The 24659-nt window shown below is 41.4% G+C and overlaps 1 protein-coding gene and 1 pseudogene across 5 annotated transcripts in view; one reads left to right on the top strand and one right to left on the bottom strand.

The window, feature by feature from the left end:
- Positions 1-6684: 6684 nt before the first annotated feature.
- Positions 6685-24659, top strand: part of Galnt1 (polypeptide N-acetylgalactosaminyltransferase 1) — a 125368-nt gene continuing 107393 nt past the window's right edge. For 3 of the 5 annotated variants that reach the window (XM_060377593.1, XM_060377596.1, XM_060377595.1), the window contains exon 1: positions 7216-7342. The gene's annotated coding sequence lies outside the window, so the exon portion shown is untranslated. Of the gene's footprint in view, positions 6822-7215; positions 7343-24659 lie in introns of those variants that run through there. The other 2 variants (XM_060377594.1, XM_021649227.2) reach the window with 1 other exon arrangement.
- On the bottom strand, positions 16120-17090 carry LOC110555793 (aldo-keto reductase family 1 member A1-like; annotated as a pseudogene).

Raw genomic sequence — 24659 nt, 5'->3', positions numbered from 1 at the left:
AGAACTCAAGGTATTCAACAGCAACAAACCAAACAATCCAATTGAAAAATGGGGTACAGGGCTAAACAGAGAATTCTCAACAGAGGAATATCAAATGGTAGAGAAACAGTTAAAGAAATGCTCATCTTTAGTCATCAGAAAAATGCAAATCAAAACAACTCTGAGATTCCATCTCACACCCATCAGAATGGCTAAGATCAAAAACTCAAGTGACAACACATGTTGGAGAGGATGTGGAGAAAGGGGAACCCTTTGGGAGTGCAAACTTGTACAACCCTTTGGAAATCAATCTGGCGCATTCTCAGAAAATTGGGAATAGCACTACCTCAAGATCCAATTATATCTCTCCTGAGCATATACCCGAAAGATGCTCCACCATACAGTAAGGACATTTGTGCAACTATGTTCACAGCAGCTTTATTTTTAATAGCCAGGATCTGGAAACAACCTAGATGTTCCTCAACCAAAGAATGAATACAGAAATTGTTGCACATTTACACAATGAAATAGTACTCAGCTATTGAAAACAAGGAAAAAATTAAATTTCCAGGCAAATGGAGGGAACTTGAAAATATCATCCAGAGTGAGGTAACCCATAACCACAAAGACACTCATGGTATATATTTATTTATAAGCAGATATTAGCCATATAATATAGGATAAACACACTACAATCTACAGACCTAAAGAAGTTAAACAACAAAGAGGACCCTAGGAAAGATGTTTAACTTCCATTCAGAATGGCAAACAGGATAGACACCAGAAGTGCTGGAAGAAAGGGAAAAGGATGGCAGCCTACCACAGATGTTTCTAAAAGACTCCACCCAGCAGGGGATTGAAGCGGATGTAGAGACTCAAAGCCAAACTTTGGGCAGAGTGCAGGAAGTCTTATGGAAGAAGGGGGAGATAGGAAGACCTAGAGGGGACAGGAGCTCCACAAGGAGACCAACAAAGCCAAAAAAATGTGGGCCCAGGGACCCCTGAAGAGACTGATGCACCAACCAAGGACCAGGCGTGGACAGGACCAACCCCCCTGTTCAGATGTAGCCCATAGGCAGCTCAGTCTCCCCGTGGGTCACTGAGCAGGGGCTGTCCCTGACATGAATTCAGTTGCCAGCTCTTTGATCACTCCTCCTGGCAGTTCAGCATTGCCAGGCCACAGAGAAAGAGGATGAAGACAGTCCTGATGAGACTTGACAGGCTAGGGTTAGATGGCAGAACTAACAGGAGAACTCCCCCTTTCAGTGGACTAGGAGAAAGGGATAGGGGAGAAGAGGGAGGAAGGTTAATCTTGGAGAAGATGAGGGAGGGGGCTACAATTGGGATATAAAATGAATAAATTGTAACAAATAAAAATAAAAAAATTTAAAACCCTAGGTATTCAGTAAAATATTTAAATTCTTAAAAGAAAAAAAGAAAGAAAAATAAATACCAATCATACAATTCCAACGATATGAGTTGGCACACAGAGGGGGTGCAAGTGAGTTCCATTCCTATTTTTGATAAGTGGGCTTTGATAGACATTTGTGAACTGTAGAGTGATTGTTGTTCCTATGGTTCACAGTTCATTGCTTCCTTTCTGAAATATGTAACATGTCTGTAAGGACTTGGTCGTGTGGTTTTTGCTGTGCCTTCTGGCACGGCACAATATCATCCCTACTTGCTGGCTTCAGATTTGGCCATAATAGTTATGCTGAACAGTAGAATATGGAGAGGAAGAACAATGGGCAGAAACATCCCGTATTCAGTTCTCTCCGTCATGGGAACACGATGCACTGGGCAGTGGCCACTCCCTTAGCCCAAGTCCCAAAGTGAGAAGGCACACAACTGTGCCCATTGAAGTCTAGAACTTTAAAATCCTGTTTCCCACACGTCAGCATTCTTATTAGTACAGCTTAATCTCAAAATGTCTGACCACAGGCATGCTCATTATTTCCCTTTGGAATTGTTCAAGTCAGAGGGAAAAAAATTAATTTTTTTTTTAATACAGACCATTAAAAGTATTCACTTCATGTGGTCTTAAGTGTTTATGTCCAAAGCTTTTCTTCTTTTCAAGTGAAGTTCTAGGATCCGTTCAAGATTCCTTTTAATAAGGAAAAGGCTGAACTGGACAAAGCCAGCGATATATCTTTGTAATGATGAGCTTACAAAACAATATCAGAGGGCCAGGCATGCCAGGTGAGACATGATTCACTGAAAGGAGAAAGAGAATCACAACCACAAACCTTCCTGACAAATCCCAACAAGTTCTTGATTCCATCTATTTCATAAATACCACAAGAGTACTGCACCGTTTGGGATGAAACTTAGAAAAGTATTTTTCCCAAGAAGCCAATGTGTAGACCTTTCTTTTTGATTTAGGGGGGGTGTTCTTGGGGTGTTCCAAGGTGACTGGACTCTCTGGGCAAATGGTTCCTATGCAAGGCCCTCAGTTAAATCCCAATAGGAAGGAGAGAAAAAGAAAGAAGTCTTCCCGCTGAACTCATTTTACCATCTTTAATGTTTTTTGTATGTAACTTCAGCTTTTCCTTCTATCTTGATTTTTGCTCTCTTTTAAAAGAATCAAATTGATGACTTGTCTGCCTTTATTCCATTTATTTCTCGTGTGTGCACGAACAGCTTACTGTACATTTGGAGGTCAGGGGACAACTTCCTGGAGTGGGTTATTTCTACCATATAGATCCCAGGACTAAAGTAAGACATCAGACTTGGTAGTGAGACCTTTATTTACCTCCTGAATGATCTTACCTGAAGTTTCAGTTTCTAGGTTTGTTTTTTTGTTTTCTTTCAGCTTCATTTGTCACCAGACAAAATGTTCTAGCCTTATCAATACAAGCCCTGATCCACCTGTGGAGTCTCTGGCTTTTTATTCTCACTGGTTGTGCCAACTTTCCCATTGCTTCAAATTTGGGTCTGTGGTCCCTAGTCAAATACCTTCCCTTCCTAGAATGATGGATGGAGCATATTTCCTATTGCAATAACACAGTGTGTGGGTGTGTGTAAGCATATTGCACAAAACAAGAGCAGTGCACATTTTATATTACCCAAATAAATTTAATTATTTTCTACACACAAAAGAATAGCCTAAAGCCCTCAATGTTACATATAAAATAAACAGAAGACCCAGAAAATGAGAGAGAGTAAGGCAATTTACTATGGACCTTGGGACCTGAGGAACAACCAATTGCCTGAAAAGTTCTTCTTGCCTCATATATCCTGAACTACTACAGGAGAAGCAGGCAGTCTTTTAAAAATCTAAGAAATGCCTGCTTTCTCCATCCAGAGGGCCAGGAAAGGGGCAATGTAGGGACACAGAAAATGTTTTGGACAATAACTGTCTACTCCCACCAAATGCTGCAAGAAAAACAAAAGAAAAGGACATCTCACCTCTACTAGCCCAGTCAACAGAGGCTGAATTGAGAGCCCAGATTACACCTTCACCAGGCGCCCTTCCTGTCCATTCCCTCCTGCTGGGGTCACATCAGAGAAAGCTAACTGGGGAGCTAGGGTTTTATACAACCTGGGAAGTGACAGAGTGGATGGCACAAAATCATGAACTAGCTATTTGCAAGGACATCATTCTGAATTAAAAAAAAAAAAAAAAGACAACCTTCAAAGGTTACATAGTATCTGCTTTCATTTAGGTACATTCTTGCAATGACAAAGTTTGTAGAGCTAGAGAACTGATCAGTGGTTGCTAGGGGTTGGATAATGGAGGGGTGACAATAAAAGGTTAGCTTAAGGGAGATATTTGTGGTGATTTAATAGTTCTGTGTCTTGATTCTGGGGGTAGTGACAGGAATCCATATGCAGTAAAAGGACAGAGGCATGTGTGTGCCCGCTGGTTCCGCTGTTATACAAGTTATACCAGATACAATGGAGCTGGGTGAGGACAAAGCACCACCCTAATTCTTAGCTTACAGAAGTTTAGGACCACCAAGCCTTTGACTGAAAGACAAAAATAGTGAATTAAAAAAAAAATCAAATGATACTTAGGTCATAGGGCTTTGCAGGCTACTTGGATTGCATTCCCTTAGCTACACCTTACGTCCTTCCAGTTCCCAGACTGGTTCTTGGTAATTTGCCCTCCTCCTTTTTCAGCATGGATAGCTGGGTTTAAAGGCCTGCGACATGAACAACTTGCTGGTCCCTTTCATTCTTCTTGTGTCCTTCCTCCCCACCTACTGGTGCTTGATACACAATTTTGTATAACTGGTATCTCTTCTCTTTCCTCCTATTGCTCTGGTCAATTGCTCTTAGCAGTTTACTGTGCGGTAGGCAGCATCCTTCTAAGTTTTCTAGTTTAACTGAAAAAAATGCTTGATAAAGGTAACTAAGAGAAAGTAGGCTTATTAAGGGGGAGTAGGTTTATTTTGGTCTAGTTTGATAGCACATCCTATGTGGTGTAGAAGGCCTGGTTGTAGGAGGGTGAGGCAGCTGGCCACACTGCATCCATAATCAGGAAGTAGAGAGATGAACACTGATAATCCATTACTTCTGTCTGTTCAGTCAGGGAGCTCAGCATGGGGAACAGGGCTGCCCACAATAACGGGCAGTCTTCTCATCTTAGTCAGTCCTTCCTGGAAATACCTCCACAGACACACCCAGAGGGGTATGTCGTCTAGGAGATTCTGAATCCTGTGAAGATTAATCAGCCCATTCCCACATCTCTCCATTAAAAAGACACATCACAGGAGCCATTTTCTTTTTGGCTAGTTGGGAACAAACAACCAGGACTAACTTAGAGTGGTGGAAATCACAAAAATTCATTTAAAAGTCCATCAAATTAAGGAAAAAACAGAACACTTTTCTTTTTTACTTTAGGTACTTTTAAAATTGCAAACAATCTTTGTAAAGAGATACAAAAGGTATTGTTATTTTAGGCTTTCTTAGTGGAACACAAGAAATCTTTAAAGCTTGTTTTATTGAGGCAATTTGACACACCAACATTCACTTGTTTTAAATGTACATTGTTATTTTGGGCTTATCTACAGATGTATATAGTCATCTTATTCTGCTTTAGAACATTTCTAACACTCCAAAAAGATCTCCTGCAGTTTGTGGTCAGTCCCCACATTCCTGCCCCCAGCCTTAAGCAACCTCCAATCACTCTGTGATTGTTCTAGGTATTTCATTTAAACTGAATTGTGTACGTGCTTCTTTGCGTTAGTCTCTTCCACTTAGCCTATCTGTATTGTTTTGACACAGGGTCTCCTTTGGCCCACATCAACCTCAAAGTAGCTGTGAGTTAACTACATATAAGCTATGTAAACATGTTGGTCTAAACTCTTGATCCTCTTGCCCCACACACCCTACAGCTGGCATTATAGAAATGAACCATTATGCCCCAGTTTTGGATTACTGTTTTTGTACCTCAGTGTAGAACTTTTATGACTACTTTGCTCCTTTTCATGTACATTTTGATCCTTTCAGAAATTCTTGGACATCTGGGTAACAACTGTCTTTTTTGGCAATTAAAATGATGCTGTGAATATTTATAAAAAGTTAGAAGACCCCCTTTACAATTTTCTAAGGGAATCAACTATAAGTAGGATTGTGAGGTCTTGTGTGTAACTAAGAACCCAGAAAACCTTTCCAAAGTGGCAGCACTGTTTTACAGTTCCATAATACAGGAAGGTTGCAATTTGTCCACCTCCTCACCAACCCTTCTTGTCTGGGTTTATACTTTTTTAATTGCAGCCATTGTAGTGGGTGTGAAAAGTTTTCCTATTGTGGTTTTAATTTGCATTTCCCTAAGTGACTAACAATGCTGAACATCACTTGTAATCATCTAAATATTTTAATAAAACGTGTATTCTTTCATCCACTTGTAAATAAATTATTGGCCTCCTTTATTGAGTTCGTGGAGTGCTTTAACATTAATCTGAATACAACCCCTATGTAAGATACATGGCTTGCAAATCTCCCAGGTTAATGTATCTTTTTTTTATATATATATACATTATTCTTTTTAAGTCCACATTTTATTCAAAATATAGTTTCCTTGTGGACCATTAACAGGCTAATGATTGGCTTGTTTCCAAACCATTAAATTAGCATTTTTAAAATGGCACCTTTTAGGCCAAGCAGGCACTATTGGCCAGACTGTAATCCCAGCACTACAATATACTACTCAGAACATGTAGATAAGTAAAACTAGATAGAACGGTAGAGGTAATTCTTAACGTCGTTTTCTGAGAAGCTGGAACCCTAACTCAATGCCCTGCACAAGGTTTCCCTTCCAATTTACTGACAATATAGATCTAAAAGATTAAAATAGAGCCATTAACGTCTATGAGAGACCTTATCGTGTAGTTCCAGCTCGCTCTGGCAAGCAGTAAGACCCAAGCCTCTCAATGAGCTATTGAGAAAAATGCAAAGGCGGTTGGTTGGTTGCACCTGGATGATGACTGAGGCCCATGGTTCTGTCTGGCACAGAGCAGGGAGGCCAAGCTGGGTTCTGAGAAACACTAGTGAGGTCTGCTTTACCAGGGAAAGGGGTGGAAGGCATCCGCAAGCAGTCCCCATTCTGGGGGTTGGGAGGAGAGGCTATATATTTTTTTCCTAGTCCCCCAGGGTCCGGCGGCCTCTTCCGGCGGTGCCGGCCGGTGGCCTCAGCTCACCGCCCACCCGCGGTCGTGCCTCCAGTCGCCGGCGCCAGGCTCGACCGAACCACTCATCCCGCCACAGGTGGCTCCGCATCAGGCGTGGCCTTGTGCGGCGCCCCGGGCCTGAGCGCGGCGACGGCGCCTTCCCCGTCTGCCGTCCGCGACCGGCTCCCCGAGGCTCTACTTGCTGCCGCCGTCTTTGTCCGGACACAGGTGGGCAACCTCTCCTGCCCCAGGCCCCTGCCGCGACACCCCGATCCCGCGCCTCGGGGCGGGTAGGACAGGAAGCGACTGCACGCCGAAACCAACCGCGGCGGGGGCCGGGGGCGCAGTCGGCGGCAGCCGAGGGGGCGCCTGCCGCGAGGGAGGGGTCGGGCATCCGGTGAGCGCGACCCCGGCCTGCCCCGCGCAGCCGCAGCGGCCGAGCCAGCGCCGCGAGGACTGCGCCGGGGCGGCCTTGCGCGCGAGCGCGCCGCGCCGAGGGGGGACGCCGGGCGAGCGCCCGCCGCGGCCGTAGGAGGCGCGGCGGGAACTAGCGCGCCGAGCCCGGGGGCGGGCGCGGCGGAGGCGGGGCTCGTGCCGGGCCCGCCCGCCCGCGGGGGCGCCGCCGGCAGAGGCCGAGGAGGCGGCGCGGCGGACGGCGGCCCGAGAGGAGCGCCCGCGCTGCGGCCCGCGGGAGCGCGCCGCCACCGCCCGCGCCGGCCTGAGGAGCGCCTGCCGCCGCGCGGGCCGAGGTGAGTGCGCGGCGGGCCGACCGGTGGCGCCGGAGCGGGGAGGGCCGCGGCGGAGGCCCCGGGCGCGCTGGCGTCCTCGGCCCTTTGTGGCCGCGCGGCCGGGGCGCGGGGTCCGGCGGCGGGGACTCCCGGGGCCGCTCGGCGCGCGGCGTCTCCCTCTGCCGGGCAGCGACTCAGAGCTGCGAGTTGGCGTCCTAGTTTGACATTGAGTTGGAAACCGTTTTTCTTCGGAAGACGGAAGTTTGTTTTTATTGACAGGGGGAGAGCCAAACATGGCTCCTGGCTCCGGCCGTGTGGGACTCGCTGCCGCGGTGCCGGGCTGACCCCGGCGGGTCCGGAGCGACGGGGGAGGGCGCGCAGGCCGGGGCCGAGGGCTGTGCCTGGGAAGTAGCGGGCTTCATGCGGTGGGAATGAATGAACGGGAGGCCACTCACCCACAGCACAATGCCGGGAGAGACTGACCAGGAATCGGGGATGACTTGCATCGTCACTGCCTCTTACTTAGTCAGCCTTGCAGAGAGGACCCCCTCCAACCCCCCACACCAAATTTATGACCTTGGCCTTATTTCAGAGCCCCTGAACCAAACTCGCTTAGCATTTCTGGTACCTGTGGGCCAAAGGCAGAATAGTCGTCGTGCTCTTGAATTGTTTCTGGAGGACAGATCATGTCACCTAAACCACACTTGTGTTTAGTAGTAAGAAGTACGTTTCTTTCAAGAACTCTAGAAAGTAAGAGATCTTGTCCTAATTTTCATAGATGAAGATGAGGCCCCAGAAGTTAAAAAGTTTCCGGGTCACACGCTAAGCTGCAGAGTTGAGATTGAGTTCTAGACTTCGGTTGTCTAAGCGCTCTTTGCTTCGAATCTGTCTCTAGACCTGGCCCGTCCATCGTGGTAGCCACTAACCACATGCGGTTATTTAAAATTAAATTTAAAAAGTTCAGCTCTTCACTCTGCCACATAACAAGCACTCAAGAGCCAAGTGTGCTGCAGTTGAATAGTGCTAGTCTTGACCATACGTCCATTTATTTATCTGGTAAATATTTATTGAGTGCCGTCTGTTTAGTGTTAGGTCTTAGGAATACTATGGTGAATAAAAGAGGCAGTGTGCTTGCCTTTATGAAGCTTGCATTTTACAAGATAGCTTGAAAATCTTTTCCATGGCACCTTAGAGTCTTGATATTTCTTTTAAATGTGGTTCATGATTAGGAGTATCTTCACTACCTGGGGAGTCTTGAGAAATATTTCAGTCACCCGTCCACATTGACGGAATTAGTATCTGTTTTAACAGGAATCTAGGTTGAAATCTGAGATGCCTTTATTCAAAAGTCAATAAGTGGGTTTAGAGAATGCTCCTAGGTTTGTTTGTAACTTGTTTAATTTTATTATCATTTTTAAATGGGTATGGGTATTTTGCCTGCACATATGTCTCTGTACCATGCTGATGCCAGAAGAGGGCTTCACATCCCTTGGAATTGGAGTTACAGAGAGTTGTAAGCTGCCATGTTGGTGCTGGGAATCGACCTGGGTCCTCTGGAAGAGCTGTCGGTACTCTTTACCACCAGTTCATCCCCCCCAGCTCCACTTATTTTGAAGTAGCAGACTACAACTTTTCGAAGTGCTCATCATTTGTGCAAACGTTTAAGTGTCCAGCTTTTCTTGCTGGAGAAACTTAGTGAGAGCAGAGACTGATATGGCTTTCTTTGATAGCCATGTGTTCTTTACAGTCCTTAATAAGTAGTAGAAACTCCATAGATGTGTGTGGAGTAAATGAATGAGTATCTTGAATAGGTTAAGACCGATTGTCAAGCCTTTAATGGCTTCTGGTGAGGTCACCAGGCAGATTTAAGATTATTTGTAGTTTTTCTTCTGGAACTCCTAGCTACCAGGGTGGAGTTTTGTTCCTGGTGTGACCTACTGAATTCTCTCCTTAATCTTTGTTTTTATTTTTGTGTTGAGGCAGGGTCTCTCACTCTGGCCTAGGCTGGCCCCAGCTCACAGAAATCTTCTGATCTTGCCTTTCCGAAGGCTGGGATTATAACATGAGCCAACAAGACTGGCTTCATTTTGGGATGGGAGTTGGGTAATACAAGGTCTCACTATGTAGCCCCTTTACAATGTGGCCCATTGACCTCCAAATTGGTGATACTCTTGCTTTTAGCCCACCAAGTGCAGAGATTGTGCAGCATGTAGGTCTGCCTATCTCTTTAGTAACGTAGATTGTAATCATGTTAGCACCTGTTTTGTGTGTGTGTTTAAAGATTTATCACTGTTTATGTGTGGGGGGGTGTTTTGCCTGTATGTATGTCTGTACACCTAGTGTATGCAGTGCACCTAAAGAAAGCCAGTCTTCTTAACTTCCAAGCCACTTCTCTAGTCCCCTGTTAGGAATTTTTAAAAAAGCTAAATTCCACACTTCATTTTTTTTTTTTTACCAGTTTTCCATTACTATCCTCTTTTGTTCCAGAATCTAATCCAAGATGCTGCATTATATTTAAGTAGCATGTCTCCTAGTCTTTGGTATGTGACATTTTTCTCAAACCTGCCTTGTTTTTCATAGGTTTGGCCTGGAGGAATGCTGGGTTTTTCTTTTGCTGTGTTTTGTGTTATAGAGACAAGTTTGTTGCTTGAGAAGTTTTCATCTCATGGACTCAAGTAATCCTTTTCCCTCAACTCAAGGAGTGCTGGGACTTCAAACTTCCTAATGCTTTGACCCTTTAATACAGTTCCATATGTTGTCATAACCTCCAACCATAAAATTATTTTCATTTCTACTTCATGTCTGTAATTTTGTTACTGTTGTGAATCTTAATGTAAATATCTGTGTTTTCTGATGGTCTTAGGTGACCTCTTCGAAAGGATCATTCAACAGCCCCAAAGGGTTCGCAACCCATGGGTTGAAAATCACTGGACTAGTGGCATGAACCACTGTTCCAGGCTTTTGTTGTTGTTTGTTTATGAATAATTTCCACAGACCAGATAGAATCATAAAGTCTTGGGAGTCATCTTTCATTCTATGGAAAATAACGCCACAACAGACGATAACATTGTTTTTATACTCATTTATGTATTACATATACTTCTCACACTTGGGTAAAATAGAGAAAAGCAATGAAGCAGCTGTATAGAATAGGATACTTACTGTATGATTTATTCAGTTAACATTTATTGGGTGATTATTGTCTGACAAAGTAGACTTGAGGTAACTAGAGAACAGGGCGGTATTAAATAGTACAGATGAGTCTAGACTTAATGACCATGGCTTGTAGTGAGTGCTGTAGAGGATGATGGAGAGATTGGGTGGTATTGGTATAAGGGATGAGTAGCAAGAGGGGAATCATTGCTTTTGGTCAGTGGGTTGAAAGGGAAGGCTTTTGTGAGTGGCAGTTGTTTTTGGCTTCTGGGTACCCTCTCTAATTATTTCTGGACTGGTTTATTCCATCTTTGTTATCTTACAACACCCACATGTGCCTTTCTCCAAAGGCATTCTGCTTATTTCTGACTTTGTACCTTTATATATGATTTCCTTCCAAGATTACCCTCTTTTCATCCCTGCTTATGAAAGTGCTGCTGCTTGTTCAGAGATTGGATCGCATTGCCTGTCTCTATGGAGCCCTTCACTGTTGACTTTCGCTGTGCTTATCTCTACTTAAGTGTGTGGTGTTTGAGGGCAGGCATAGCATTTGACATTTGTGCCTGTGTGCATTCTATGTCCAGGAGGAAGGATTAATAAAGGGTTGAGTGAAGGTCTAATTGTATCTTTAATTGAACTTTCTTTTAAGTTTTAGTTTATTTTTTTATGTGTATGGGTGTTTTGCCTCCATCTAAGTCTTTGCTCTACTTGGGTGCCTGGTGCCCATAAAGGCTAGAAGGCATGGATTCCCTGGGCCTGGAATTACAAATGGTTGTGAGATACCATGTGGGTGCCAAGAACCAAACCTAGGTCCTCTGGAAGAACAGCCAGTGTTCTTAATTGCAAAGCTATTGGAGGTTGGGCTAATACTAATTACTGACTTTCAAGATCTGGTTACTGCCCACTGGATACATCCATCCTTGTTTGTGTAAACCTGCCTAAAACATTACACCTGATTGCTTCATTAAATAGCCTATACATTGGCAGGGCAGAATGGGGTAGGCATGGCTTAAGGTTCTCAGGCTTTTGAGGACGAAAGAATCATGAGAATGACAGGAGACAGATGGACAGGAAGAGAGGAGAAAGGAGGATGCCACGATGGGTTAGTGTGGAGGAAAAAAAAACACAATACAACAAAACAAAAAAACCAAATGGGTGAGGAAAAATATGAAGAAACCAAGCAGGTACCATGGGATTATGTATGAAAGATAGACCAGATGAGGAGGATTAAGGTGGATGGCAATGGATGGGGGCTAGGAGATGGATGGTGAGGAAATTGAGACAGTGTAAGGAAAATGATCTGCCTGGCCCAAGGTAAATAAGGCAATTCTAAATCTAACAGGTGTCTGTGTCTTATTGTTTGTGATAGCAGGTTAAATATTACCATGATAATCGTAGGACTAATAATAAACATTTTATAGCTTAACACTTCTTATATTTCTTATTTACTACAACACAAAGCCATCTATCTAGCCCCTTAAGTTAAACTTTACTGGTTTTTCAAGACAAGTTTTCTCTTTGCAGTCCTGGCTGTCCTAGAACTCACAGAAGTCCTGCCTCTTCTTCCCAAATGTTGTGTTGAAAGGCATGTGTCATTACTACTAAATTAAACTATGTAAACCTATACTATCATGTTTAGCTTCTCATATAGGTTCTTATCTGAACCTAAGTCTGTGTTTCTGTTTCTCTGGGATGAAAGGATAGCTGTGCAGTTACTGGGTTGGTTAAGTTATATGGCAGCTATGTTCGAAAGTAACTGTAACATTTTGTATTTATTACAGTGAAGCACAAAGAGTCAGTTTTTCTTCATCCTCACCACATTATATGTTACTGTTTTTTGCATTACCTGTTCTGATAGGCATATAATAGCTCACTATTGTTTTAGTGTGCTTTTCTCTAATGGCTAATAGTATTGAGCATTTTGTTTGTTTTTAAATGGTCATTGGGATAAACCCAGTGTCTTACCTGTGATAGGTAAGAAATCTACCACTGAGCTACATCCCTTCAGCATCAGTAATCTATAAATTTTCTTCAGGGAAATGATTTTTGTTTGTTTTCAAACTGGATTCTATGTTTTTACTACTGTCTCTGAGAGTGCATTATATATTCTAGATGCTATGTGATTTATCTGCAGATTGCCTTTCATCACATTCATCAGACATTTTGTAGAGCAAAGGCAAAAGTTTTTAGTGTATTAAAGTCTGGCTTCTCTATTTTGTAGATCATATTTTTTGGGTCAAGTCCAAGAACTCTTTGCAAAGATCTAGATCCTGAAGAATTCCTCCTGTGTATATTTTTCTGGAAAGTGACATGCTTTATACATGATTCATTTTGAGTTACCTTCTGTGTAAGGCATGGGATTTAGGTCATGGCTTATTTACCACCTATGGGTGTTTAGTTGCTTCAATACTGTCTGCTGAAGATTGCCTTTCTTCTGTTGAATTGCTTTTGTGTGCTGTCAAAAACAGTTGTGTTTATTTATATATGTTTATATATGCAGTTTTTGTCCCATTAGTTTGTGAGTCTACCAGCACCACACAGTTTTAGTTACTGTACACTGACCTCTCATCCTATCCCAGTATAATCATTTTCAAAATAAGAGTTACTCATATTTCTTTGCCTTTTTCATATAAATTGTAAAATAATTTATGCTTACAAAAACATCTTGCTAAAATTTTGATAGATTTTAATAGTTTAAATAGATTTTAATAGTTTAATAGTTTAATCAGTTTGGAACAAATTTATCTTTACTGTGGTCACTGTACGCCTGCTTATAGAGATCTTTGTTTTTGTTTGTTTGTTTGTTTGTTTTGGTTTCCTGGACTTGTTTTGTAGATTAGGATGGCCTGGAACTTAAGAGATCCATCTGCCTCTGCCTCCCTGAGTACTGGGATGAAAGGCGTGGGGCACCAATGCCCAGCTTAAATGTCCTTTTCTTGATCTTCTACATTGATTAAAGTTTTTGTTGCTGTGTTGAAGAGGAGCAGTGAGAAAAGACATCTTTGCAAGTGTTCATTTTTTTCTTTTGTGTGTGATGCTAACTGTAGTTTTCCATATAAAGGGAAGAGGAGCTTCCCTCTAGTCCTGTTTCTGAGAGTTTTTATAAGCGAATGTTTAATTTTGTCAACTGTTTTATGCATCAGCTAATATATGACCTTCCCTCCTTTTCCCATATCCTTTCTTTTTTTACTTTTCTTTCTTTCTTTTCTCTGCTCTCTCTTCTTTTCTGTGGAACTCTTATACATGCTATATATAGATCCAATCACTGAGCTACATTTTAAAACCTTTTTTTTTAAATATAGGATGAATTCTATTGATTGATTGATTGATTTTTTTTTTTTAAATTAATACTGGTCAAGTTTTCATTCCTGATTAAACTTCTCTTGGTCATGTTATATAAGTTCTTTTTAAAAATAATTTATTTAATTTTACTCTCTGTGTATTGGTATGAATGAAAGGTGTCAGAATCCATGGAACTGGAGACAGTTGTAAGCTGCCATATGGGTACTGGGAATTGAACCCGGGTCCTCTAGGAAGAGTAGACAGTGTTCTTAACCACTGAGTCATCTCTCCAGTTGCCTCTTTTTTTTTTTTTAATTTTATTATTGGACAAATTTTTTTTTTTCCAGCTGGGCGTTGGTAGTGCTTACCTTTGATCCCAGCACTTGGGAGGCTGAGGCAGGTGGATCTCTTTGAGTTTGAAGCCAGCCTGTTCTACAGAGCTAGTTCCAAGATAACCAGGACTACCCAGAAAAAAACCCTGTCTTAAAAAATAAAACAAGCGGACAAACAATCAAAATTTTCATACTATGTATTTTGGTAATAGTTTCTCTTTGCAGATCCTTCCTACCTCTCCAGTCACTCATCTCTCTTAAGAAAACAAACAGGCAAACAAAAACAAACAAACAAGAAACAAATAAACAAACAAAAAACCAAACACCCTCAACCAAACAACATACTCAAATAAAAGAAATAAAAAATATATGAAACACACATAAAAGCACAAAATTAGAAATTGTAATACATAAGCAAATGATAAATAAGATAAAAAAATTCACAAAGCAATATGAGGCAAAAAATCTACAAAAATATGAATGAGTTTCTTTTTATGTTGGCCATCTATTGGTTGGCATGGGGTTTACTGGTAATCAACTCTCTCTCTCCCTTTCTCCCTCATGATGGGAAGTAGGTGGTGGTTTGACATAGGATCTTAGGCAGCCTAGCCTGGTTTCTAGTAATGAAGGACAGCCTGAATTCCTCTGCCTCCACCTAAGTGGATTACAGGCATGTATCACCATGACCAACTTGTCTGTTTTATAGATGTATGTCTTAATCACTGTTCTATGGCCGTGAAGAGATACCATGACCAAAGCAACTTTTATGAAAAAAGTAGTTGATTGGAGGCTTGCTTATAGTTGTAGAGGTTTAATTCATTGTCATCATGCCAGGAAGCAAGGAGGCCATACAGAGCAACATTTGAGGAGTAGCTGAGAACTATATCCTAATCTGTAAATAGACTCTTGGCTTGGCATGGGCTTTTGAAACCCCAAAGCCCACCACCAGTGACATACTTCTTCCAACAAGGCCACACCTCCTAATCATTTTAATCCTTTCAAATAGGGCCGTTCCCTGGTGGCTAAGCATTCAAATATGAGTCTGTGGAATCCATTTTTAGTTAAACCATCACAGTGTTGTATCTTTATGTTCTTTCAGTTGAGTGTATATTTTTATTTCTTTTGAGAGACTTTCTCTTTGACTCAGGAGATATTTTAAAATGTACTTTGTAAAGCAGTTCGAAGTTTTTCTGTTATTCTGGTTTGGGTTTATAGTTTCATTCCACTGTTGATGAAGAACATACACTATATAACATACTCTTATATTTGTTGAAGTTTGTTCCATGATCCAGAGTATGAGCTGTCTTAAAATTCTGTGGTTTTGAATAGATGGATTTCTGTTGTATTTGGTTGAAGTATTGTCTTAATTCCTAATTAGATCTGTTAATTAAAGAAATTGTTGAATTTCCTTCCACCCTTCTTTTTTTCCTTGAAAGTTGAACCCTGGTCCTTCACTTGCCAAGCAAGCATTCTACCACTGAGTTATACACCACTGTTCCTTGAACAGTATTGAGTTTATTTTACACACACAAACACACCCACATACAGAGACACAGGATTTAGGTGATGTGTGTTCTTTTTTTTTTTTTTTTTTTTAATATGGTTTCTCTGTAGCCTTGGCTGTTCTAGACTCACTTTGTAGACCAGGCTGGCCTCAAACTCACAGAGATCCGCCTGCTTCTGCCCCCCAAGTGCAGGGATTACAGGCATGTGCCACGGCTTGTGCTATATCTTCTTGGTAGAGCTGTTTTTCTCTTTTCTGCCCTGTTACACATTACCTGATGTTAACCTAGCTCCTGTGATTTATTTGTATGAATATATCTTTTATATTTTTGCTTTTAATTTGTCTATACTGATTAAATATTTGAAGGTTCCTGTAAACAGCATTTAGTTTCATCATATTTTAAAATCTTTTCTGTGTGTGTGTGTGTGTGTGTGTGTATACACTCCAATGGCTTTATTGACTTCTTTTTCAAGTGTAGCAGGCAATACTGAGCACAAGAGCTGAAAGGGAGGCTGAGAAATATGGTCTCAGTACGGGTCATTAAAGGGATACAGGGGCCGTCCAGGGGATGTTCTCTGGGAACCCTCTTCCCATCCACCGTAATCATGGGCACAGTATACTGCCAATTTTTGTTCAGAGCATCTAATTGCTTCATTTCCTCTGGGCTTAAGGTGAAATCAAATACCTGAATGTTCTGAAGGATTCATGAAGGAGTAGTGCTTTTGGGGATGCAGATTATTTTCCGCTGAACCTGCCATCTGAGCAAGATTTGAGCTGGAGATCTGCCATGTTTTTCAGTTAGTGCCAAGACCACTGGTTCCTCAAGCAGGACTGGCTCATCAGGGTAGTGCCAAGTGCGATCAGGGGAACCCAAGGGGCTGTAAGCCTCGTGCTTGACAGTGGGCAATGAGCTCATTTTGAGCCAGGTATGGATGGCATTGCACCTGCAAGACAGCTGGGCGCACAGAGGCCGTACTGAGGATGTCATCAGTCTGCTGACTGCTGAAGTTGGACAAGCCCAGAGCTCTCACTAGCCCCTTTGCCACCAGAGCCTCCATAGCCTTCCACGTCTCCCTTATAATGGATGGAGTCATAGCGGATAGTTTCATCAGCATTCTTGGGAAAGGGCTTATCTCCCCACTCAAAGGCGTAAGGCCAGTGCATCAAATAGAGCTCCAGGTACTCCATCTGGAGATCAGCCAGTGTCTTCCGGAAGGCAGCTTCTACGTCCTCAGGGTGGTGCTTAGTATTCCACAGCTTGGATGTCACAAACAGCTCCTCTCGAGGCACTGCCTTGCCTGGTCCCACATTCTCCTTCAGGGCCTCTCCAATCTCACTCTCGTTGCCATAGACAGCAGCACAGTCAATGTGGCGGTAGCCTGCACTAAGGGCATATTTAGTGGCTGGCTGCCTTTACCTGCCCTGGCTCACTCTTCCATGTCCCCAGCCCAATCAGAGGCATGTTCTCTTCAGTGTGCAAAAGGACACAGGAAGCCATCACTGCACCCTTGGCAGTGAGTGCAGGCTGTGGAAAGGCAGAGTGGTCAGAATTCAGTTATGCAGTCCCATATTTTAAAATCTTTTCAGCCAGGTTCTATTTTAATTGATTTATTTAGGCAATTTATGTAATACAGTTATTACCATGTTGGGGCATACAGCTACCACTTGGTTTTTGCAACTTAGTTTTTCTTTTTTAGACTTCTGGATTACTTTAGCATCACATCTTTTTTTCTTATCTTGATCTATACAGTTTTGGGATGTTATCCTTTACTGTTCTTTCCTTAAAAACAAAATCAAAAACTTCTTTTCAGGCGGTGGAGTGGAATAGGATAGGATAGGAGCAAGGAGACTGAGTCTCACATTGTAGCTCAGGTGGCCTACAACTCACTATGAAGACCAAACTGACCTTGACCTTACTCTTGCCTCTATCTCCAGGTGCTGGAATTACTGGTGCACTGTCCCATGTATGCACACACTCATGCACAAAACAAAAATTTTTAACTACTTAAATTGTGATTTCAAAAGAAGCAGCTACTACCAGGCAGTAGTAGTCCAAACGTAGCCCTTAGACAAGAGCCTGGTACCAAGTCCATTAGGAGGCTCAGAGTAAGCTCTCAGACGCAGATACAGAAGCAGAGCAGCTTTTAGGGTAGGAATTATATATGGCAGCTTTCTTTTACTTGTAATTCATATTTTACATGTACTAAAAAATTACTCCATGGGAAGTGGAAATGTCAAGTACTGGCTCTTCAGGGATATTTGCTTCTGACAGTGAAGTGGATATATAAAAATGGGAATATTACACATAAACATGAGAAGACTGGGTTTTGTTATTACTTGTTTATCTGGTAGGGCTTGGGAAGATCACTTTGAAAAAACAAGAAAGGCAGCAGGCAGGCTATGACCTTAAGTAAGAGAGGAGCAGCAACACACATAAACAGTTTCTGTGATTTGTTTGTGCCTCATGTACCCCACAAATGAAGTAGATGATATACTTGCCTGCAGTCTTGATGACCCAAGTTTGATCCCTAAAACCCCTGTGGTAGAAGGAGAAAACTGACTACCACAGTTTGTCGTCCGACCTCTACACATATATTGTGGCATATATATCAAAGAAACAAAAACAAATACGATAACTTTTAAACAATTATACAATAATTATGTTTTTATAAGAATATTTTATAATCATAGTTATTTTTTACCTCTTGAGGACACCACTGTTTTGGGGTCTAACCATAAGCATGGTTATGGCTTAAATCTGAGGTGTCCTCCACAGCCCCTATGCTTTGAATGCTGGGCTCTCAGTTTATGCTGTTCTGAAGGCTGTAGAGCTTTCTCTTGAAACTGGTAGCAGCAGATCAGTAGAGGAGGGCTTTTGGAAATTAAACCTGCTTCCAGCTCTGTTTAATCTTTCTGCTTTCTGGGAAGCCTGCTCTGATGGAGGAGCCTCTGCCACAGGCTTCCTCTGTCATCAACTACTGCACCCACTCCATTGTGATAGATTGTAATTTTCTGAAACTACATCTGAAGCAGACCTTTTTCCCTTAAGTTGTTTCTGGCTTATCTGACACTGGACAAGACCTTGCTGGGGATCTGAAAAATGAGTTGAAGATGATCCTTTAGGTTAGATGGCCCAGTTCTTGCTACCTTTTTGTGTTTTTAGAAGTTACCATTTCTTTTCTGTTCCCCCCCCCCACCATTTTCGTTTATAAAAAGGAATGCTTTGCAATGATTTGGTAGAGCCACATTCATACTTGGGTTACTAGACTGTTTTGGGAATTATCTATTGTACTTGAAAGTTTATTTTCCAAGTTGAAGAGTGCGTAAATATTTCTGGGAATTTTGTTTGTTTGTTTTCAAGACGGTCTTACTGTGTAGCTCTAGCTGTCTTGGAACTCACTATGTCGACCAGGCTGGTCTTGAACTCACAGAAATCTGCTTCTCAAAATTGCCAGATTAAAGACATATGCCACTACTGGCAATTTTTGGAAATAATAAGAAAAGCAGCATTCATAATAGTGAGTCCTGATTACTTTGGAGTCTATATTCTCTTCTTATTAGAGGGGAAGGACTAATTTTAATTATTTTAAGTGTTTTCATGCAAAAAGAATACAATTAGAATTAGACACTTATACGGAGAGTAGTCATTTCCACTCAGATAGAAGCATAAGAAAGCTAAAGTAGCGTTGTCACTGGCAATGGAGATGGTGGTAAGATGTTCTTTTATCTGCACTTGGGAATGAGAAAGTAGAGAGAAGAGTGTGCCAGTTGTAGATTGGGAATCTTTGAACAGAACTAGGAATTCTTTGTGAAGTCAACTTTGGGACATTTCAGGGAGTGAGATGTATAAGTGCTTTTGTAAATAAAAGCTTTTGACTTAAAATGCTTTGCAGTGACAGGAGAGTTGCAAAACTGGCAGCTTCTCAGCTGATTCTTACCCTGTGGTTAACTGTGACCTCAGAAGACAAATGGTGCAACAATTAGTTTCAGTAGATTGGTAGGAGTGCAGGTTATTGATAATTGAATAAATGGTTGTAAAACACTATAGATAGTATTGGCTGTGTGTCAAAAATTGTTCTAAGTGATCTACTTACATTAACTTATCTGGTCTTTATAAGATTAAAGGACATGGATAGGTTAAGTGGTGGAACTGTGATTCTCATCTTTTTCCTTGTCATTAAAAAAACTTTATTTAATAATGTGTTTCGGTGTTTTGTCTGCATGTGTGTCTGCAAGTTTGCACATCACTGCTAAGGTCAGAGAGATTGTTTGATCCCCTGGAATTGGAGTTACAGGTGTTTGTGAGCTGCCATGTGGGTGCTGGGAATTGAACCCTAGTTCTCTAGAATAGCCAGTGTGCTTAATCAGAAAAGCCAGATCTCCAGTTCCCTTTTCATCTTTTAACATGTCAGTCTTGCTCCAGAGTTTGTGGATTTGACTATCAAACTATATTGCTTTGCTAAGGTTGTTTAGGCAAGATTGTGAGGGACTTGAAGGGGGGGCTGGGGAGAGGTTTGAGACAGGGATTCAAGTAGCCCAGGCTGCTCTGTCTTACTATATACATGTCTGACTTTGACATGTCTTCACCTCCCAAGTACTGGGATGACAGGTGTGTGCTGCTACATTGGGCTTGAGAGGGCCTTTGAAATACCAAGTAAAAGTATATGGATGGTGGAAAGCATGAAGGAGCCACTGAAGAGATTAATGAAGACACTGGATGGTGTGGTTGGGATTCATCTTGAATATACATGGAGATAAATATGTAATCATTATTTCAAAAGACCACCATAAGATGTGAGGCTTCATGTGACAGTGCAGGAACATTTTTAGAGAAGAAATCAGGCATTACTGGTGAATAAAAGAACATTTTGTCACTTAACTTTTGAAGGGATACCATCATTAATAACGTGGGAACAAAACTGGAGCAATTAATGTGTTCAAGTTTTCTTTTTTCCTTCAGTGCTGAACCCAAGAGTGCTAGGCCATAATTATTGAATTATCACCTCATCACTCAGGGAGTAGCTTGAGACATATCCAGTTGTGAGTGCCAGAGAGGAACTCTAGGTGGACTTAACTGCAGGTATCATATGAAGGACTGGACCTTGTTGGGATAGTCAAGTCTGGAGGTTCAAGTTAGAATCTTTAGCCTAGAGGTGAAAATAGGGAGAGGCTGAGAGGGCTAAGAAATAAAACCTAAGGAAATACTTATAGTTGGGGCTCAAAACAGTGAAAAGATTGGACATTTTTTTATTTTCTTCTGTGGGCCAAGTGCTATGAATACAGAATGAACAAAACAGATGTTTTCTGTCTTTGTTGGTCTTGGTCGTGTAATCCAATGAGGCATACAAAATTAGAAACAAGTAATAGAGAGATGGCATTTCAGTGTAGACCCTGAAGTCAAAACATTTTAATTTAAAGAGTGGTAGCAAGAGGAATAATATGTGCAGAGGGTGTGTAGCAGGAGAGGGCATGACTTGTTTGGAACTGGAAGATCAGTGCGGCTGAAAGGTCCTGTGCAAAAGAATGGGATAAATGGGAAAGTGTCATGGCAACTGTGCAGTACCTTGCACTCAGAGTTGTTGAGCATTGAACAGAGTGAACTTGAGTATGTTTACTCAGAATTGTACAGTTTGTTTTGCTAGAGAAGCCAACAAAACAAAACAAAAACAAACAAACAAAAACCAGACTTGAGTCAGGATCTTGCTTTGTAGTACAGGCTGACCTTGAATTTGTAATCCTCCTGCCTCAGTCTCCAAGTTCAAGGACTACAGGCTTTGCCAGCATACCTGGCTCTGAAGTCATGGCTTCCCCTCCCCCCCCCCAAGTGTAATGCCCTGAGTTTTAGTGTTATCTGATAGTAATTAAGCACTTACTGCTTTAAACCAGACACTGTGGGGCTGTACTGCAAACAAAAATACCTTCCAGGAATTCAGTCAAATGAGTAAAGTTGACATATAGAAATACAACTACATGTTGACATTAATGAAATGAAACTGCTACGGAGAGGCAGGTATTAGGATGAGTCCCAGCAGCATGTCAGCCACCCCAGCCCTATAGCTGAATTAGGATAAGCAGAAGGGTTTTTTGTTGTTTGTTTGCTTTGTTTTTGTCCTTTTGGCTTTTGAGACAGGATTTCTCTGTATAGCTGTGGCTGTCCTGGAACTCACTCTGTAGACCAGCTTGGCCTCAAACTCATCTGCCTACCTCTGTCTCCTAAGTGCTGGGATTAAAGATGTGTGCCACCACTGTCTGGAACAGAGGTTCTTTCAGATGGAGGAAATAACAAATATGAAGACAAAGAGAAAAAGAAAGTATGAGGTATTTGGGCAGCAGAAGTGGTTAGATGGGAGCCAAGAGCTGGGCTGTCTCAAATCCTTCACCAAAACCTTCCTGTGGCTGCCTCCTTCCTTTTCCCATCTCAGTACACTGCTTCAGAAAAGCCTTTACTGAGCACCCAGGGGATAACTACACAGTTGCTTGCTTATATGCCAGCCTAGGAAATTATTTATGGAATGCTCCTTCTTAGCTGTCACATTTTTAACTTCTCAACTTTGGGCTACAGTTTCATGAGACTGGTCCTTAAGGAAACTGCCCTGTATTTTTGCAGATGAACTGGGGAGCAAGGAGAATGAGTCTTTCCTTTTTCTTTATTCCTTGCCTAAATTGGAGTTGACAACTCTCAGGGTAGGAATATAATATAGGGTCAGAGAGGCATTTGAGCGTACTGTTGGGATTTTATTCCCTATACCATGCTTTCATTTACAGTGTTTGATTTAATGGTTTTTTTAGTATACTGTAGCATTGAAATATTAGTATTAATATTTTATCAAAGTTATTTCCCTTTAAGTAAGTGATCATTGGTTTGTTTTCACAGTTAAAAAAAATCACCCCAAACATTAACCAAACATGTTAATTTTGTGTCTGAGGTTTACTTTTCCAGTTTTATATATCAGTAAGAAAATTTACTATAATTTTCAGTAAGCTTGTAGAATTATTTGTGAATTAAATATACAAATATATCCAGATTTTTTCTTTAAATTTTGTTTGTTTTGTTTTGAGACCTTGACTGCATGGAACTTGCTATGTAGACCACATTGGGCTCACACTCAGAAGATGTGTGGCATCACACCCAGCTCTAAAAAAATAATTTAAATTTTGAGGCAAGGATATATGCAGGCATATGTGGATGTCAGCAGAGGCCAGCGACATCAGATTCTCTGGAGCTGGAGTTACAGGCAGTTGTGAGCCACCTGATGTTGCATGCTGGGGACCAAACGCAGCCGTTTCCAAAAGCAGTATACACTAATCACTGAGCCATCTCTCCAGCCCCCTAACAGATACTTAGAAGGCAGCTTGCTCTGTGCACATCTGAGAGTTTATAAAAGTGAGGAAAGTGTGGGAAGCCGAATTTATGAAACAGGGAATGCTCATAGTCTGGAAATAGGAGGAGGATAACATCTGGCAAGGGCAAGAAGACTAGAGCTTGGAAGGGTTTTAAGTCTTGGCACTGTTAGTGGTTTTTTTTTTTTTTTTTTTTTTTTTTTTTACTACATGTGCTGTGTTAAGATGCTTGTATGCTTGGCTTAGTTCAACTTGGTCTATTTTTTCCTATGTGAAGGTGTTTCTAATGTTTTTGTATTGAAACAGGAGATCACAGCAAAAGTTTCCTATAAAGTTTACATTTTTTACAAGCTCAAAATACTTTAGATCCTGTTCTTTGTTGTTTTATCTGACAAACAAAGTGCCTTTATTACTTTGTCAAAAAAGTACTAATGTGTGCGGTCTGGTTTTATTGTTAGATTTTGAGACAGAAGCAAAAAACTAAAAGATAAAAAGAAAAGCATTAAAAATAGGGACTGCAGAATTCTATTTTGTGTTTGGAGTTTTGGGTGGGGGCCTCTGGAGGAGGGATGGCCAGAGGTTGTCATTTGTGTCTTACTCAATTACTCTCTGTTGTTTTGTTTTCTTTTTCTTTTTTGTGTATATGGGTGTTTTATGTACATGTATGTGTACCGTAGGCATGTCTTGAGCCTGCATGAGGCCAGAAGAAGGTGTTGAATTTCCCGAAACTGGTTGTGATCCACCATGTAGGTGCTGAATTGAACCTGAGTTTTCAGGAAAAGCAGTGAGTGCTCTTAACTGCTGAGCTTTCTCTCCAGCTCGTGGAATCACTCCTCATGCTTTCCCTTTCTCTCTTTCTCCTTTCTCTGTCTCTTTTCCTTTTTTCTCCCATCCCACTTCCCTCTTTTTTTTCTCTCTGTCTTTTTAAGGCTTAATTTAATAGCTTTATACTTTATTGCTATACAGAGAGAAAAGAAGCCTGATTTTTAAAGAGTTAATAAGCAATCCTCATAAAAGTTAATGAGAAAATTGGACAAGTTGCCTTGCAAGATGAGGGTTACCCTTCAAAGGAGCTGACTAATAGTGACCTAATTAAATTCTAATTACCTTTAGAAGTATGAAAGGTATTTTCGTTCATTTAACCATTATTTCAATAAATACTAAGTACTTTTATCCTATTATATATTTTATCATTATTTTAAAGTTCCATTTACGTTAAATTTTTAAGTAGGGAAGGTCTTAACTCTTTGAGCAGCATCTCCAAGTGTTCATATTTAGATGTGCCCTGGCTTTTTTGAAGTGGATGGAGTCATGCAGTATTAGCATCTCTGTGAACCACCCTTTCTTCTACCTTATACCAAGAGGAAATTACTAGTAGTTCTTATCTTATGCTTAATTTAAAAACTAGTAATATGTTAGGGGGAAGTGTTTCAGTAAAAGCTGCTTTGTTTAGGATTATAGCCCCTACAGTATCAGTTATATGTGTGTGCTACTAGAGAGTGAACCCAGAGGTTCACACATAATAATCGAACTTTCTGCCATTGAAACTACAGGCTCAACACAAATAGATGAGATCTTTTTCTTGTTCGGCTACTTGATACTTTCTTCCTGTTGTTCTTAAACCTTCTATAGTATACTTCAATTTCACTGTGTTTATCGATTGATGTTCTAATTTTATCCAGCATCAACACTTCGAATGTATTAATTTTTGTTTAGTTACAAATGT

Source organism: Meriones unguiculatus, chromosome 2 (assembly GCF_030254825.1).
Source record: "Meriones unguiculatus strain TT.TT164.6M chromosome 2, Bangor_MerUng_6.1, whole genome shotgun sequence".
NCBI classification, from domain to species: Eukaryota; Metazoa; Chordata; class Mammalia; order Rodentia; family Muridae; genus Meriones; species Meriones unguiculatus.
Note: the sequence above shows the minus strand (reverse complement) of the source record. Positions and strands in the feature narration are given on the sequence as shown.